We start from the raw sequence: 18,794 nt of genomic DNA, 5'->3' as shown, positions 1-18,794 counted from the left end.
TGTGATGGGGGTGGCAGCTGCAAGGGAGGGGCTCCTGGCATCCAGGTTTGACAGGATGGGGCAGGAGGAAGGAACAGTGCTAAAGACACATTTGATTCCTGGGCAGAGAGTCAGAGCCACATGAATCCTCAATCCCCGCAAGCCAGCAGGGATCCCAGGCCACCTCCTCACCTCACACTCCTCTGCTGGAGGCTGGCTGCCCCAGAGTTCTTTTGTGGTCCACACAAGCTCGGCCAAGACATACGCGCTTGATTGTAGAGAAAAGGAGGCACAGAGGGTTTCATTAACTCACTCAAAGCCACGTAGCCATTGGCAGAGCAGCGTAGCCCCGCCTACCTCTCCCACTATCTTAGGCGAACAAGCAGGTGTGGCATGTGTCTTACACTGTGGAAGTGCTTGACCCGAAGTTGGTGCTCTGTGAAACCCTGGGGACGCATCTCAGAGCCTGGAGGATGCAGGGCCAGACTCAGCTTCCTTCCCACCCTGGGAAGAAGATACTCTGGGGAAATATGTGCAGGGTTAGCTCCACCTGGGAAGGTCAAAAATCACTGCTCTGGGGCTAGAGAAGTGGCTTAGCAGTTAAGGCACTTGCCTGCAAAGCCAAAGGACCCAGGTTCGATTCACCAGGACCCACATAAAGCCAGAGGTACAAGGGGGCACATGTATCTGGAGTTTGTTTACAGTAGCTAGAGGCCCTGAAGTGTCCATTCTCTCTCTCTCTCTCTCCCTCTTTCTCTCTCATAAATACATACATACATACATACATACATACATACATACATACATACATAAATTCACTGCTCTGTTGGGTAGAGGGGAAGGATGGGCTCTAACTTAACACCTACCTTGCCTAAGGCTCGAGTCATCTCCTCCCCTGGGCTTCCTGCTCTGGAAGGGGAGAGGCAGGGAAATGAAGGGCAGGGCCTTCTGTGGAGGTGGAAGCCAGAGGCCTGAGAACCTCAGACACAGGTACCTAGGTTGGCACACATCTAGAGCCTGGATCTCTTTTATGGCCTTCCTTCTTGGGTTCTCGTGCATCTAGGGTCTGAGATCTTCAGGCGAGGGGGCAGAATTCCCACAGCTATGCCAAGCCCAGCCAGAGAAAGCTGAGGACAGCTATCTTTGCTGTACTTCCCCTCCCTGAAGCTCCCACCCTCTTCTCTGGCCCCCTGGGGTCCACGGTGGCACAAGCCCCTTTTCTTCTTGCCTCAGCAGGTGTTATCAGGGACCTGTGATTTGGATGGCTAATAAATGAGGTGTTGATTATTAGACTGGAGTTGCGGTTCTGGCTGGAGGAGGGTCCTGTGCATTTGAGTACCCGGGATGTGAGCGATGTGACCCCATTGTACTCACAAGGGCGGGTACTGCCCTGTGGTGGGGCGGGGCCCTGGGGAAACAGGAATAGTCTGCTCTGGCCCCCTGCTATCCCTGCTCATCCAAGTGAGGTGAGCCGCTGCCTTTGTGTGGATCTGTGGGCGTAGCAGGCTGGGTCTGGAGGTAATCTGTCTGCCTCCTGCAGCTGGCTGTCAGCTCACATCTGTGAAGCAGCCTCGCTTCACTGTCATTAAAAATCCCACGTCTGACAGGTAGTGAAGATCGAATGTGAAAACAACATCCCAGGGACCAGTCACAGCCCCAACGGGATCCCCACTTCCATCCAGCCAGGCCAGCCCCTCCAGGATGCTGGGTGGGAGTTGGCCCTCCCTGTTGTCCTAGGGTGAGCTGGCTGAGGTGAACATGTGTGGGCCTGCCACCCAGTGCTGTAGAAACAGAGAAGAGAGGGGCAGCAAGGAAGACAGAGGAGAAGCTGTGGGATGTCAGAGACCCACCCCAGCCACTTGTTGCCTGTGCTAAGATATCTCAAGGGGTCCAGCACTGCTTGTCCACAATGAGGCAAGGAGATCAGAGATGTCCTGCAACAACCCCAGTCACACAGCTCGGTCCTGCCTCCTTAGACTCCTCCTCAGACTTCACTGGGTGTCCTGGGAGGGGGCTCTCCCAGAAGCCTAGGCTAATTGTCGTTCAGTGGATTTCTTTTGGCTTCTCTGCCTCCTTGTCCTCTTCTGGACCAGGATGAGGGCCCACTCTGGAAGACCCAACATATTTTGCCCTTCTCTCTGATGTCCCTAGGCCCTTAAGCATAGGACCTAGAGTCCAGGGACTGGGCTACAGTCCAGCTCCATCTCTAGAAACCTCTGGGATGGTGGGGGGGGGGGTTCTGCAGCACTGCCTCGCTAACATGAGTGGGTGGGTGGGATGTGCCTGGTACTGCCACATGAGGGGACTGGTGGTCAAGAAGAAGACCAGACTACAGTGGGACCATCTCCCATGGCTTTGACCGGGGCTGCTAGGTAGTTCTCAGGACTCACACAGATCTGGTACCTTGCAGACCCACAGGAAGGGGTGTTGAACTGTTCTGTGCACTGAGAGCAATACTTATTGGGAGAGTCTCTCCTCACCATCTCCTGACACTTGTAGGGAGGACACACCCAGAAGTCAGGGTCAGGAGTTACTTACACAGTGGAGCTCAGGCTGCCCTGGGTTTACTGGAGACTTTGTTGAGGTCCTTCCCACCATCCAAGGCTACGGGCTGGCCTTGGGGTGAACCCAGCCTCCTGTCTCTCCCCCAGGTCCAGCACATATGCAGTATTTCTATCTAGAGAGTTCAGAGGCCACCAGGAATAGCTAGTCCCTCTTGCTCAGAGACAGGAGACAGGGAAGTCCCTCCAGGGCCCAGAGTCTTTCCCTGAGCATTGGAGCCTGGTGTGTGAGGGGTTAATCGCTGATGATGGCTTTGTCTCTGCATCAGTGTACATAATGTGCTGCGCATTTGCATACTGCAGTGTGTGCTCAATTAAAATGAACTTTTAATTTCTTCTAAGTAAATTACTTCTTGCCGGTACGTGATGTGCACAAATGTCAGAATAATGGGAGAGCCTTAATGAGCTGGGGAGTGGGGCTGGTGGGGGCTGCCGGGAACAACCCCAGGAACACACGTGTCCATACACCATGCCGACACTAGGCACAAGCCACACGTGCTGTCCTTCAGGCAGGCCACGTATCGATCTGTGACTGCTGGCCACATGTGCTTAGCTCATCCATGATGCACACCTCGACTGGACAGTGGACACTCACACCATTTCTCATGCAGAAATGACCCCATCTCCACGCGTCTCAGATGCTTGCCCAGTCACATCTACAGGATCCACCCCCCAGGGGACACATGGGCTCATACAACCTCAGTTTTCCTTTCTGATCCTTATTTAGGCTATAAACAAGTATATATGTATATGCAAGTTTCAAGGGTTTGAAACAAAGAAGCAGCACCCCCGAGCAAACCGAAGACAGAGGCGAACGCTGCCCTCCCCATGCAGGCGGGCTGAGAAGCCTGAGCGCAGACATAGAGCATCCCAAGGGGAAGGCAGATTCCACACTCTGGACAGAGAGGGCATTTAGCTTTCAGGAGTTGATCTGACCAAGGTACCACAGCAAGTGCAGAAATGTGTGCCTCTGTGCCCACGGCCTGGGCTGTTCTTACACCTCTGGCAGCAAATATCAGAAACTACCTGGAGCTTCCGTGTTGGCTGTGCAGGGCAGCAAGGGGTGGGTGGGTGAGAGGAAACTGGGCGGGGGTCTCAAGCCCCTACCACGGATGCATACTCCGCAACTCCTCACCCAGCGCAGCACAAGTTTCAGCACCCTGGACAGGGCCAGAGCCCAGCCTTGGCTATGTGACCTCCTGTCTCACTTCTGTCACAAAGGGCTTGTCCTTGTCTATAGGGACAGCAAACCACAGGTCACAGGATCACACAACCTGGGATTGAGCACTGGCTCCAATGCCTACTGGACCCGTGGCCCCAGACAGACCACCGGGACCCTCATGTCTCTCCTCACCTTGTGTGTGTCGGGGCCTGGGGAGCCCCCAAAGCCACATTTAAACCTCTGTTCTAAGTTCTGTGCCTAAACCACTGCCAGGTGTCTCTGGGTCCCTCGACCATGTGTGGAACACAAAAGAGGCCTGACTGGGGTTAAAACCACTGTTCAACACCAGGCAGAGCCCCCTCTCCCTCACTGCCACACAGAGAACAAAGACCCATGCAGGACGCCTCTTGCCACCGCTCTCCATGTATGCGTGGCTGCTAACAGTCAGGCTCCCAAACCTCCCGTCTCAGCCCCTCGCCTCTCTTCAGCCTATTGAGCCTGAGGTCAAGACTGGTCAGCGGAGCCCACCCTGTCAGTAACAGGTGCCGACAGACACAAGCCTCATTAATAAGGCAAAACTGACTAATTTGGCCATGTGCATCCAACCCTGCAGAAGGAGATCAGGGGGCTCCCTGCAGAAGCTGAGAGCCCCGCTGTGAAAGGTGCATTGGGATGTGGGTCCCTGACAGGATGTGGGGACAATAACCACAGACCTGGCTGGGGCTGGAGGAGACTGTGTTCTGAGCAGACAGCTTGTAGCTGAGATAAAGGAGGGTATGGCTGAAAGGGAAAGGGGGATCAGGGAGTGCCACTGGGGGGGGGAGTAGGTTCCTTGGACCACGTGTCTACAGGCTTCAAGGTTGAGGATTAAGGGACATCCATGTGATGATGGTCCTCATAGCTGTGGCTGCTGAAGGCGGCGGGCAGGGCAGGAGGAGCAAGGGAGGAAGCTTAGGGAAAAGCTCGCCATGCAGCAGGAGAGGAGGGGCCGCAATGGGGGCCCAGAGAGGCTGTGGAGTGGATTCCTCAGTAGGAGGCAGACGGATTTGAGAGGCTGAGCGCACACAAGGGTAGGATGAGTTGATACTGCTGTTGCTCCAGCCTAGTGCGGAGGCCAGGGCGGGGTGGGGGCATCCAAGGATGCCTCCTATGAACACCCCAGGGTGATAGACAGGGAGCCCAGCCCCAGCCCTGAGTATGGAGGGAGTTGAGAGCCAGAAGGTCATTTGGCCATCAGGGTAGAGGAAAGGGGAGGGACCTGGTCTAGCAGGGTCAGTGTGGCTACTCGTGGGAGTCCTGTGTGGAGCTGGGGATGGCTCGTCTGCACGTCCACTTGACTGAAGACCCCTGTAGACTCTATAGAGGTCCTCTCTGATGACTGGAGGCAGTTCTGGGTGGGAGGCAGGCAGTGCTGAACACCCCGCCCTTCTCAGGTACTCTCTGTGTTCTCTGCTGCCCTCAAAATACACTGGGTACCCAGCATTCAGGGCACCTCTGACCAGTGAAACCAGCCACTTGTGAGTCCTCGGGACTAGGAAGCAGTCTCTTGTTTTGGTCATGAGTTCTTCCCTGCTGACAGTCCCTAGCCAGCCCACTTGCCCCTCTCCCTTCTGATCTGCCTATGGCTCATATCAGAATCAAGGATGACCCTTATGCACAGTGAGGAGCAGGTCGGCTCCAGCTTTGTGTGCATCCTAGGAGGGGGTCACCGTACCCCCAGGGCTCTTGAGACACTGGAGGGCATGAGCCTAAACCTACCAAGGTTCCCTAGCTGAGTGTCCCCACCAACTCTCCAGCCCTGCTGTGGGGAGGGGCACTGTCCCTAGCCCATTGAGTGGCTGAGCCTCTAAGAGAGTGAATCACCCTCTACTCCCTTCCTCCTTATTTTTCATGCCTGTCTCTCCACTGGAGAGGGCTGACAATTATCACTCCCCTGGAAGCTGGGCTATGTGTGTTCATGTGTGCACGCGCTTGTGTATATACGTGTTTTGTGTAAGCGCGTGTGGGGTGGGGGGCTGTCAGGTACATATGCATGCCTGTGTCAATGCTCACATGCGGTGACTGAAGCCTAGCTTTCCCCTGTCACCGAAATTTACATTGAACCACAAATTAATTTCATAATTTTTCCCTCTCTAATTATGCCAACATCTGCTGCAAGGCAAGCTGTGTGCACGCATCTTAATGTCCCACCCCTGTGCGCCTGCTCGCAGCATCGCTGTCTGTCTCTGCACTGAACTTTTCAATAATTATCGCCAAGAGAAGAGCTCGACTTCCATTTCTCTTGCTGTTCAGGGGAGGGGGGCGCAGGGAGAAGGTGGGGGAGGGGCAGAAGCAAGGCGAACAGAGAAAAAGAGAAGGAAAGACAAGAGAGAGATGGAGGGAGGCATGGCGCATGGGTGGGTTGCAGGGACCTCTTTATTTCTGACAAGAACAGAATTGGTATGGAGGGGCTGTGAGCATGAGCTGGGAGCAATCATTCCGCCTGTGGCCAGTGATGTGGCCATTTCCCCACGGTCTTTGAGCGGAGAATGCAGAATCCCAGCCCAGATTTCTACCTCCTGTGAGCAGAGTGGAACTTGTGGGCACACATACGGCCATGCTGCCTGGCATAAAGGCTCCACGTGGCCCTCCCTTCACTACTATCTGGGTCACGTCCATACTTCTTATGATGGCACCTACCCAGCATAGGTGGGTGCACATGGCTTGCCCACTGCCTGTCTTGGGAGCCCTGCTGCCTCCGTGTGTGCTGCCTCACACAGGCCCCTGAAGCAGCCTCCGGCCCCTGGTGGGAGGCTTGACTGGACACCTTGTATGCGGTGCCACCCCTGGCAGAAAAGGGGCTTCTTGGTGTGCTGTGAAAGAGTACTACACCCTTAGTTCCGCGCCCCCCCCCCCGCACCCACCTTCCGACCCAGTGGAAGAAGGCGGCGCCAGGGGCCGGGGAGGCTCCAAAAATGGCCTCCCCACCCTAACCTTGCAGCGAGCTCACACATGTGAGTGCCTGCTCAAGTGAGAGTGTGTGTGAGCATGTTGCGTGTGGGAACACTTGTAGGTGCATCTGTGCTCAGCTATGTACATGGGAGCACTGGCCCATGTGAATGTGTGCGTCTGCGCACAGGCCCGTGTCCACGTGGAACCGAACGTCCTGATCTCTGCTCGGCTGGACGCCGCAGGTGGACAATGTTCAGCAGGGCTCTTGGCGGCAGTCAGGTCTGGCTCTAACCCTGCCCGTGTGTACCCTGTGAAGCTGGGCAGCCATGTCCCCTCTTCCACAAGCCCCAGTCTCCTCACATGCCCAGTGTGAGTGAAACACCTACCATTTACGCAGAGAGCACTCACACAGGGTGTGAGTTCTACAGATGTGTGAGGAGTCAAAGCCCCACTTCCCCTGGTGCCCTCGGCCTTGGAATGGCAGATTGGCATTCAGGGCATGGGTCTCCATGCCCTGAGCCCATCACTCTACCCTCTCACCTCATCACTGGGAAAGTCCTTAATGGGCAACTCCTTTCTCTGTAGACTTCCACCTAACAGTGGCCACGGTAGAGCTGTGAGCACACATGTGGCCATGCCGTCTGGCTTAGGGTGCCCTGGGGCCCCTCACTGATGTCTTGATGGGGTCTGTTGGCCTCATGGCAGCACTCAAGGAGCTGGCTCCTCCCCCTTGTCACTACTGAGGGGTACCCAAGTGCTAGCTCCTGGAGCCTCCTGGCCCTTCCCCACACGTTCCTTCCCTGCCTTCTTCCTGGTGCCCACACCCTCACTCCAGTGGCCCCCTGGAAGGCTTTCTGAACCTGCAGCGTGTGGGCCCAGGCATTCTGGAAGATGTCACTTGTCTCTTCCTCTGCTTTCCCCTCTGTGGGCCAGGCCCATAGCTTTTCCAGGGCAGAGATTTTTTTTTCAGTTTTTTTTTTTTTTTTTTTTTATTAACAACTGCCATGATTGTAAACACTATCCTATGGTAATGTCCTCCCTCCCCCCCACTTTCCCCTTTGAAACTCCATTCTCCATCACATCCCCTTCCCCTCCCAATCAGTCTCTTTTATTTTGATGTCATGATTTTTTCCTCCTATTATGATGGTTTTGTGTAGGTAGTGTCAGGCACTGTGAGGTCATGGATATCCAGACCATTTTGTGTCTGGAGGAGGACATTATAAGGAGTCCTACACTTCCTTTGGCTCTCACATTCTTTCCACCACCTCTTCTGCAATGGACCCTGACTGAGCCTTGGAAGGTGTGATAGAGATACTGAAGTGCTGAGCACGCCTGTCACTTCTTTCCAGCACAATGATACCTTCTGAGTCATCCCAAGGTCACTGCCATCTGAAAAGAGAAGGTTCTGAACCAAAAGTGAGAATAGTATTAATATAAGGGTATGAACATTAAGAGAAGTGCTTACTGGGTAGTTTGATGAGCATAGTATCTACATTTAGCCAGACAGCAGCAGATGTTACACCCCTAGTGGTCATGACTACCCCTGTTTTAAGTTTTTAGTATCAGGGATGTATTCCCTCCCATGGAGCAGGCCTCCAGTCCAATTAGAGAGCAGTTGGTTTCCACCATGACAGACATGACCAGGGCAGAGATAAAATCTCTGCCTCAGTGCCTAACCTGTGGCTGATGTCTAAGGATATTTTGTTAAGTACTGAATAAATCACAGTACACAAACACACTGCCCAGCTCCCTTGATTCTTTTCCTTAGCCCAGAAAGGTGAGTCTCTGGTAATCGAGGACCCTCATCTTCACATTCTAGACACCTGCCCTTCCCGGTGGAGGGTCATCCAGTGGAACAGCAACCAGTACTCATATCTATAGACGCTGCATGCCAACACCATCAAGAGACCCAGAGATGATCATTCAAGGCCTGGTCTTTTTTTTTCTTTTTATTTATTTATTTATGAGAGAAAGAGAGAAAGATAGAAAGGGAGAGGGAGAAAGAGAGAAGAGGCATGCCAGTGCCTCCAGCCACTGCAAACGAATTCCAGATGCATGTGCCACCTTCCTTGTGCATCTCGCTTATGCGGGTACTGGGAAATCGAATCTGGGTCCCTAGACTTCGCAGACAAATGCCTTAACTGCCAAGCCATCTCCTACAGCCTTGATGCTCATTTTTTTTTATCACATTTCAATACTCTTTTCCTGGTACGAAAATGTGACAATAAAAACCATCACTAACAAATAAATAAAATCATCTTGCCCGGCATGGTGGCACACACCTTTAATCCCAGCACTTGGGAGGAAGAGGTAGGAGGATTGCTGTGAGTTGGAGGCCAGCCTGGGACTAAGTGAATTCCAAGTCAGCCTGAGCTACAGTGAAACCCTATCTTGAAAAAACAAAAACAAAAAAAAAGAAGGAAAACCAAACAAAGCCTGGGGCACTCACCTCTTACGAGCTGCTGACGTATCCTATGGTCCCCACTGGACTTTAGCAGTCTCAGAATAAGACTCCTCCCCTGCAGAGACCTGGCAATGGATATAAAACACAGTGTCTGAGTGGGGCCTGGGGGATGAGAGGGGCTGAAACAGGCCAGTGTGTCTTCAGAACCATATCACAGATGGAAGGACAGGAGGTCATGGAGGAGGAGATGGGACACTACTCCTGTCCATGATAAGAATAATGGCAATGGAATAGTACACTGCCCTGCTAAGGACAGCCACTAACTGTACAGAACCTGTGTGCTATGGTTTGGATGTGACGTGCCCCCCCAAAAGGCTCAAAAGTGGAAGGCTTAGTCCTCAGGTGTTGGATCCAATCATTGAAAGGTAGGTTGGTTCCTGGAGGCTCCAACCAAAACAACAGATAAATCCACTGAAAGATTCATAATGTGATGACATTATTGGGAGGTGGGCCAAGTTGGAGGGCGTGGGTCAGCTTGCCCTGGGACCTACTCCTCTCCTCTTCTCTCCTTTCTTTTCCTCCTCCTCCACCTTCACTCCCCTGCTCTCTTTCTCTCCTCTCCTCTCTTCTCTCTCTTTCTCCCTCTCTGTCCCTCCCCTCCCACCACTTCCTGGTTGCTATGGAGCAAGTATCCTCTGTCATATGCTCCTGTCACCATGGTGCTCCACCTCACCTCAGGCCCAAAGCAACAGAACCAGCTGACCTTGGGCTGAAACCGCTGAAATCATGAACTAAAAGAACTCTTCCCTCCTTTTAAGTTGCTTCAGGTGTTTGACAAAGTGATGGTAGTGTGACTGACACAGTGTGAAGCAAAACCGTTTCCAGGCTCTGCACATACAGAGGTACACCTGGCCTGGCTTTCTGCCTGGAGAAACTTTTCCGACCTCCGTTCAGTAACATGGAGCCATACACGGTGGGCAGCGTCAGTTTGTTGGAGGAAGCAGAGGTTGATTTCAGGTCGTTGCGGCCTCTGCAATATGCAGAGCACAGCGAGGAGAAAGCTGCGCAAAGATGCTGACCAGAGCTCTGCACACAAGTTCCCCGAAGCCCTCATGCACAACGCAAGACTGCGCAGGCCCAGAGAGAACTGCCCCAGAGGGCGTGTGGTGGGAGATGGCACCAGGTGACAGTACACATTCCAGACAGCTGTTGGCTCTGCCAACAGCCCCAGAAAAGTGCAGTTTGGGAGCAGGACGATGCTGGCTTGAGAGCCAGGAGAGTGCCAAGCACCTGTCCTCATTAACAAGGCACAGAACAGCCCTGTCAGGTTAGGCAGTACACCTGGAGCCACACTGAACATTCTCTGTAGAAGGTTACACAGAGGCCCGACCCAGAAACGAGCCAGATGTCAGAATTAGGAGAGAGGGATTTGAAAGAAAGGAAAGACACCAGTGAGAAGATAGAGAATCTCAACATAGTGAAAGCCATGGCAGAGGGGAACCTAATTGGAAATCTAGACTTGAAGAACACACTGTCTGAAGTCAAAGACCCACAGGAGGAGCCACAGATGGAACTGCAGAAGAAATATGGGTGGATATACAGATGTCCCCATAAAATATCCAAATTTAAGCACACAGAGTAAAAAAAAAAAAAAAAAAAAAAAAACAACCAGGGCTAGTGAGAGGGCTTAGCAGTTAAGTCATTTGCCTGTGAACCCAGTGGACCCAGGTTCAATTCTCCAGGACCCACATAAGCCAGATGCACAAAGTACACAGTGCATCTGGAGTTCGAGTTCGTTTACAGCAGCTGAAGGCCTGGCACGCCCATTCTTTCCCTGCCTCTCTCTCTCTCTTTCTCTCTGAAATAAATAAAATAAAATATAAAAATCCCAAAGAATCTGCAGTGTGACATGTATGTGATTTAGGAGAGGATAAAGATTGGAACAAAATAAATGTTGGGAGAAATAATAACTGAGAAAATAGCCAAGTTGGTTGAAAAACACGAATCCACAAATCAATAAAGGCCATGCAGCATGAAAATGAAAAAAATAGGACCATCATAGTCAAGTTACTAAAACCAAAGCTAAAAAGACCGCTTGGGAAGCAGACGGAGGACAGCAGACACATCGCAGACAGGGCACGTGGTAAGGAGTACTGACAGCTTGTATCAGAAACAATGCCAGCCAGGAGGCAACAGAACGGCGTGTTCAAAGTATTGAAGCAGAACCATAAACTTAAAAAGAAATCCTTTAAGAATTAGGCTGAAATTAAACTTTTTGAGCTAAACAAAATCTGAGAAAATCCATCACAGTACATGTGTCTGTGAGGAACCCTGGAGAACCCCTTCAGGGCATGGAGAAGATGCCCCACACAGGGAGAGGAATCCATGGAAAAGTCACTATGTGGTAGTACAAAGTCCTCTTTCTCATTTTAAAATAGTCTTTGCAGACAACCGACTGATCTGAGTAGAAATAATGATGCCTGGTGGGACATGTGATATCTGCAGAGGGAAAATGTGTGACTGAGGACAAGGATGGAAGGGTAGACATGCCATGCTGTTGTTTCCTTCCATGGTGTCAAATCAATTCAAGGCAAATGTGGGATGAATTCAAAACAAACATATCATAATCCTTACAGCATCTGTCAAAAATAAAAGAAACAAAGGAGCATAGCTGGGCTGAGGCAATGGCTCAGTCGGTAAGAGCATTTGCTGAGGAAGCACGAGGGCCTGAGAGGGCCCGGCTCGTGCTAAGTTCAATTCCTCAGCACCACGTCAACAGCGTAAAGAAGGAAAAAAAATGAAGAGAAGGGAAAGGAAAGAAAAGGAGAAAACGTTATATTAATATCAGGCAGAGTAGACCGCCAACAATAATAACAAGAATGCATCATAATTGTCAACTCATGAGTGAAGTATAACCATCATAAGTATGTCCATTCTTTTTGAAAAATAGCTTATTTATTTTAGAGAGAGAAAAAGTGAGTATGGGTGCACCAGGACCTCTTGCCACTACAAACGAACTCTAGACACATGAGCCACTTGGTGCATCTGGCTTTATGTGGGTACTAGGGAACTGAGCCTGGGCTATCAGGCTTTGCAAGCAAATGCCCCTAACCACTGAGCCATCTCTCTAGCCCCAAATGTATCCACTCTTAATGAGTTCCAAACTGCATGAAGCAAAACCGGGCAGGTCTAAAGGGAACAGACAAAGACAAATCTAATATAGTCGGAGATTCCATCATCCTTCTCATAGTCATTGATGGAATACAAAACAGAAAACCTGCAAGGATGTAACAAACAAGGCCATCCGATACCAGGGCCAAACTAACATTACTAAAGAACTTCACCTAACAAGAACAGAACACGCAGGTTTCCCCCACCCCAAATTCAGGTAGTGGTTCTTTCACCATAAAATATGGCAATAAATATGAAAAGACTGAGATTATACAACATGTGTTCTGCTAAAGTAAATGTAGATACTAATTACATTAAGATATCTATAAAATTCCCTTAAATATTTGAAATTAATTAACAGGTAAAATAACTTGCAAATGAAATAGAAAATACTTTTAGGGCCTGGGAGATGGCTTAACAGTTAAGTCATTTAACTGCAAAACCAAAGGACCCAGGTTCAATTCCCCAGGACCCACATAAGCCAGATACACAATGTAGCACATGCATCAAGTGTTCATGGGCAATGGCTGAAGCCCTGGTGCACCCAGTCTCTCTCTCTCTCTCTTTCAAATAAATAAAATAAATTAAAAATATTTTTAAAAAAGAAAATACTTTCAATAGCTGGGCATGGTTACTCATGCCTATAATCCCAGAGACAAGGGAGGCTAATGTAGGACTATTGTAAGATCAAAACTAGCATGGGTTACAGAGGAAGTTCTGGGAAGGCTGAGGAGAATTGTAGGAGAATTGCTGTGAGCTTGATGCTAGTGTGGGGCTACAGAGTGAGAGTCAGGTTAGCCTGGACTGGAGCAAGATGCTTTCTAAAAAAAAATTTTTTTCACTAATAATAATGAAGACATAATACATCAAAATTTGTGTACTGCAGCAAAAGCCACACTTAGATTGAAATTTGCAGCTTCAAATGCTGTATTAGAAAATAAAAACACTAAAGGTTTATAATATGTGATCTTAATTTCCACTTGAAAATGTAGAAAAGGGAAAGCACATGAATCTACAAGTAGAAAAATGTAAGAGCAAAACTGAACCAAATTTTAAAAGACAGAAAAACTAAGAAACACAAAAGCTAGTTCTTGAAGGGATTAATAAAATGAAAAACTCCTAACTAGGTATCTTAAGAAAAGAGGGGGAAAGACAGAGAGAAACACAGAGCATCAGGAATGAAGATAGGACATTAAAAAATGAAAGCTGGGCATTGTGGCCCACGACTTTAATCCCAGCACTCGGGAGGCAGAGGTAGGAGGATTGTCGAGAGTTTGAGGCCACTCTGAGACTACATAGTGAGTTCCAGGTCAGCCTGGGCTAGAGTAATACCCTACCTCCAAAAATAAATAAATAAATAAATAAATAAATAAATAAATAAATAAATGATAGGGGTGGAGAGATGGCTTAGCAGTTAAGGTGCTTGCCTGCAAGCCTAGGGACCCAGGTTTGATTTCCCAGTACCTACATAAGCCAGATGCACAAGGGGGCACATGTGTCTAGAGTTCATTTGCAGTGGCTAGAGGCCCTGATGTGCTCTCTCTCTCTCTCTCTCTCTCCAATAAATAAATAAATAAAAATAAAAATAATTTTAAAAAAGAAATGATGGGAAGCTTCATAATCCCAGCATTTGAAAGGCTGAGGCCGGAGGATCAGAAGTTCAAGGTTATCCTTGGCTACATAGTGAGTTTGCGGCCAGCTAGAGTATATGAGACACTGTACCAAAAAGAAGAAAGAAAGAAAATGTTGTTATTCCATTGCATTTGGCACTGTAGGAAATGGAAATTCATTGAAAGGCACAAATTACAAAACTGCCACAAAAAGAGACAAGAACTCTGAAAAGACAACATGTCTGATTAAAGCATTTCATAATTAAAAGCCTTACCTATAAAAGGCAGAGGGGCTTGGCTCCAAGAATGAGTCACTGGGTTTTTATCTTTTAAAAAATATTTTTGTGGGGGGGTGGTTTCAAGGTAGGGTCTCACTCTAGTTCAGGCTGACCTGGAATTCACTCTGTTGTCTCAGGGTGGCCTCAAACTCATGGTGATCCTCCTACCTCTGCTTCCTGAGTGCTGGGATTAAAGGCGTGAGCCACCACACCCGGCTTTTTAAAAAAATATTTTATTTAGCCAGGCATGGTGGCACACGCCTTTAATCCTAGCAGTTGGGAGGCAGAGGTAGGATTGCCATGAGTCCAAGGCCACCCTGAGACTACATAGTGAATTCCAGGTGGGTTTGGGCTAGAGGGAAACCCTACCTCTAAAAACCAAATAGATGATAGATAGATAGATAGATAGATAGATAGATAGATAGATAGATAGATAGATAGACAGACTTATACATATCTTTTAAAAATATTTTATTTATTTATTTATTTGTCTTTTGGGGGGGAGAGAGTGGGCACGCCAGGACCTCTAGCCACTGAAAATAAACTTCAGACACCTGTGCCACCTTGTACATCTGGCTTATGTGGGTACTGGGGATCCGAACCTGGGTCCTTAGGCTTCACAGGCAAGCACCTTAACCTCTGAGACATCTCTCCAGCCCAGTCACTGGGTTTTGATGAACAAAATTTGGGAATAGTTAAGACAAGAGGTGGTAATGGGTGTCTTGAGTCACCCATATCGTCCATGACAGGCACTACTGGTGACGAGTCTGCCATTTCTTCCATCACTAGCATCCTTGGTTACAGGAAGTAGGTAGCTCAGAGTGTCCCAGCATCTCGCCCAAGTTACAGAGGACATGGCAGAGGCCCGTCCTCAATGACATTATTTGGAAGAGGTCCTTGGACCCTTGGATCCTGGGTCCCCTATCCATGGGCTTTGTTACAAAGAACAATCCCCCATGAGAGTTGTGGGAGCTAAGGGATCAGTCACAACTGCACTTTAGAGGAGGCAATATTACCCCCTGAGTACTTGTGACCCTAAAACTTGATGTGACACCAGGAGGGTGTGAGACTGCATTCCTGTCTCCAAGAATGTGAAGGACGGAAGGAGGACTGTCATATTAGCAGCCCCTTGGTCACTTGGCAATTTTGTCCTGTCCTTATGGCCATCAACTCCCTCGGGCTTCCCGCTGCCCTGGGGAGCAGGTGGTCACTGCTACTCCTTCTTCACCCAGAGAAAGCAAACCAGGTTGGGCAGTTTCCTTGAGATCATAAAGTAGGGATGCATTCAAGGCTCCCGTGGCTTCCAGAACTCTTTCTGCTAAAGCTCCCACATCTCCTACAATTTTTCTTTAATGTATTTTTTTGTTTACTTTTATATATTTATTTGAGAGCAACAGACAGAGAAAGAGGCAGAGAGAGAGAGAGAAAAAGGGCCACTGCAAATGAAGTCTAGATGCATGTGCCCCCTTGTGCACCTGGCTAACGTGGGTCCTGGGGAATTGAGCCTCAAACTTGGGGTCCTTAGGCTTCACAGGCAAGTGCTTAACCACTAAGCCATCTCTCCAGCCCTAATGTATTTTTGAATATTTTATTTTTAATTATTTATTTGAGACACAGTGGCAGATAGAGAGGGAATGGGCACTCCAAGGCCTCCAGCCACTGCAAACAAACTCCAAACGCAGTGCCACCTTGTGCATCTGCTTGATGTAGGTCTCAGGGAATCAAACCTAGGTCCTTTGGCTTTGTAGCAAGTGCCTTAACCGCTAAGCCATCTCTCTAGCCTTTCTTTAATATTTTTAATTATTTATATGCAAGGAGAGAGAGAAAGAGACAGACAGACAGAAAGGGCATGACAGGGCCTCTAGCTGCTGCAAATGAACTCCAGATGCATGTACCTCTTTGCCCATCTGGTTTGCGTGGGTACTGGGGACTCAAACTCAGGTCATTGGGTTTTGAAGGCAAGCACCTTAACCACTGAGCTATCTCTCCAGCCCTCCCACAATATTTTTTTTTGGGGGGGGGAGCTGTTAAGTTGAATATCAAACTGTAGCTAACACACCCTTCTTGTTTCCCTTTTTGCTTTAGGTACCAGAAAGTTCAGAACACAACACCAACCATGAGTACAATAACGCACATGCTCCCCACCATCGACCTATTTCTACTGTTCTGTTGTTTAGTCATATTTCTCACACCTGTTTTGGAGACAGATGGGTACATGATATAAATAAAATTTCCGAAGGAACCACTCAGTGTGCATAGGAGACCTTGACACCCACGGGTATATCTGAGCTCTATGGCCTGGAGAGCACCTACCTGGTCTGTCCTTAGCTGCTGGGCTTCTCTTGAGCCCCCTCTGTCATCTGTGCCTGGGTGGACCCTCTCACCCTCATCCATACCTCCACCTTGGCTCAGGCACTTCCACCTGCATCCTCCAGAGCCTGGGGCTGTGGCCAGGGCTGGCTGCACCTTCCTTGACTCCAGCCCTGCACGGTGGAGACTCAGAACCGTCCAGATCCACTGCTTTGTTGGTTGGTTGGTTGTTTTTTTTTTTTTTAATTTATTTTTATTTGAGAGTGACAGACACAGAGAGAAAGTCAGATAGAGGGAGAGAGAGAGAATGGGCACGCCAGGGCCTCCAGCCTCTGCAAACGAACTCCAGATGCGTGCGCCCCCTTGTGCATCTGGCTAACGTGGGACCTGGGGAACCGAGCCTCGAACTGGGGTCCTTAGGCTTCACAGGCAAGCGCTTAACCGCTAAGCCATCTCTCCAGCCCGGTTGGTTGGTTTTCTGAGGTAGGGTCTCACTGTAGTCCAGGCTGACCCGGAATTCCTTATGTAATCTCAGGGTGGTCTCGAACACACGGCGATCCTCCTACCTCTGCCTCCTGAGTGCTGGGATTAAAGGCGTGTGCCACCACGCCCAGCAGCACAGACTGAGGAACACAGGATCCATCAGACACTGTTCTCTGTGCCACCCACTCCACTCAGGGGTCCTGCAGCCTGCCCACCTTGCCCATATCCATGACGGGACACCAAGATTATAGACATGGGAACACAGTTCATTTCCTCCAAGGCAAAGCCAGGCTCCCCACCTCACAGTCACAGCACAGGGAATCTTTTTTTTTTTTTTTAATTTATTTATTTGAGAGAGACAGACACAGAGAGAAAGACAGGTAGAGGGAGAGAGAGAGAATGGGCGCGCCAGGGCTTCCAGCCTCTGCAAACGAACTCCAGACGCGTGCGCCCCCTTGTGCATCTGGCTAACGTGGGACCTGGGGAACCGAGCCTTGAACCAGGGTCCTTAGGCTTCACAGGCAAGCGCTTAACCGCTAAGCCATCTCTCCAGCCCAGCACAGGGAATCTTAATCTCCTCTCATATGTCACCTGTCTGGATCCTGGCAACGGTGAACATGCCCGTGAGTTGAGTGGCTCCATGGACACTGCACATGACCTCTTGGCCTGAATCAAGTCACCTGTAGAAGGGACAACCTGTCCCACACAGAGGAGGACACAGATGCTTGCAGATGAAACCCCACCAGCCCTGAACAAGCCATGCCGTGTCCCTGGACTGGGCAGTGACAGTGGGCATCTAAGGGTTGTCACAGAGGAGGAGGCAGAAACTGGGAGGTGGGGGGTGGCTCCTGGGCCCTGTTCCCACTGCTGGGAGAAGCAAGAGGCCCCAACCCCCCATGTTTGCTGTTTTGTTGTTGTTGTTAATTCTTCGCCAGGTGGAACCAGCACTGTGGGGCTTAATTAAGCTCAGCCAGCTGTTGCCGAACACGGGGAATGCGATGCGTGGCAGTCAGCCGCAAGCCGTGGAGGGGGGAGGGCTGGGCCACAGAATCCCAGGCCCAGAAGGAACGGGGTGTGAGTTTGCAGGGTAGGAAGCCGGGGGTTGCCAGAAGGGCTCTCTGGGCAGGTCCAAGGATATCCAGCTGCCACCCCCTCCTATTTATCTTAGTTCCTAAGAACAGAGTCGTCCCCCCGCCACCAAGGACAAAGGGAGAGTACAGAAAGTGCAAGAGCCCAGGGAAAAGCTCAGGGCAACATGACGGGGGCTCAGGAATGCCCGCAGGAAGTGGGGTGTGTTGTGTGCGCATGGCTATGCACGCTCATGTGAATGGTGGAATGGAGGTATGTGTGTGTGGTGAAGGGGGGATGTGTGTGCATGCATGTATGTGTGGTGGAGGCATGTATGTATGGGACAAGTCAGGGCAGGGTGGGCATGCTTGAGGTCCTCTGTCCACATTAGCAGTAGTGACTAGACTGCATCCACCTTTCCCTCTGGTGTTTCACTGAAGTCCCCTCATACATCCATAAGACATTTACAGACACTCCGGAAAACTGGGAGCATGAAGCACTGAGTCCAACAGAGCTGAGCTGGTATGCTGACTGCAGGACTTCTCAGAGCCCAGGGGGTAGGGGTGGGGGGTCTCCCTTGGAGGTCTTGACTGAGGCATGGGGAAGTTGAACACACACCAGCAAGCGTCTGGCTAGGAGATGGGCGTGTAGGAGGTGGAGGGGTCTGGAAACGCTCTGCATGAAGGTGTGTGAAAAGGCAGCTAGCATTCAATTTATCAGCCCTAACAGATATGAAGAACCCCTATGATGACCAACAAAGTTGCCTAACCCTGGGTGGATACCACCACACATCCACTTGTTGACAACTAGAAACAAACAAACATACAGGCCAGGCAT

At 50.1% G+C, this 18,794-nt stretch overlaps 1 long non-coding RNA gene across 1 annotated transcript in view; it reads left to right on the top strand.

The window, feature by feature from the left end:
- Positions 1–16,338, top strand: part of LOC123460065 — a 29,399-nt gene extending 13,061 nt beyond the window's left edge. Inside the window, exon 2 of the long non-coding RNA XR_006637175.1 lies at positions 16,182–16,338. This is a non-coding gene — a long non-coding RNA (uncharacterized LOC123460065). The remainder of the gene's footprint in view (positions 1–16,181) is intronic.
- The last annotated feature ends 2,456 nt before the right edge of the window (positions 16,339–18,794 follow it).

This window comes from Jaculus jaculus, chromosome 1 (assembly GCF_020740685.1).
Source record: "Jaculus jaculus isolate mJacJac1 chromosome 1, mJacJac1.mat.Y.cur, whole genome shotgun sequence".
Classification (NCBI taxonomy): Eukaryota; Metazoa; Chordata; class Mammalia; order Rodentia; family Dipodidae; genus Jaculus; species Jaculus jaculus.
This window is presented reverse-complemented; position numbering and strand designations above follow the sequence as displayed.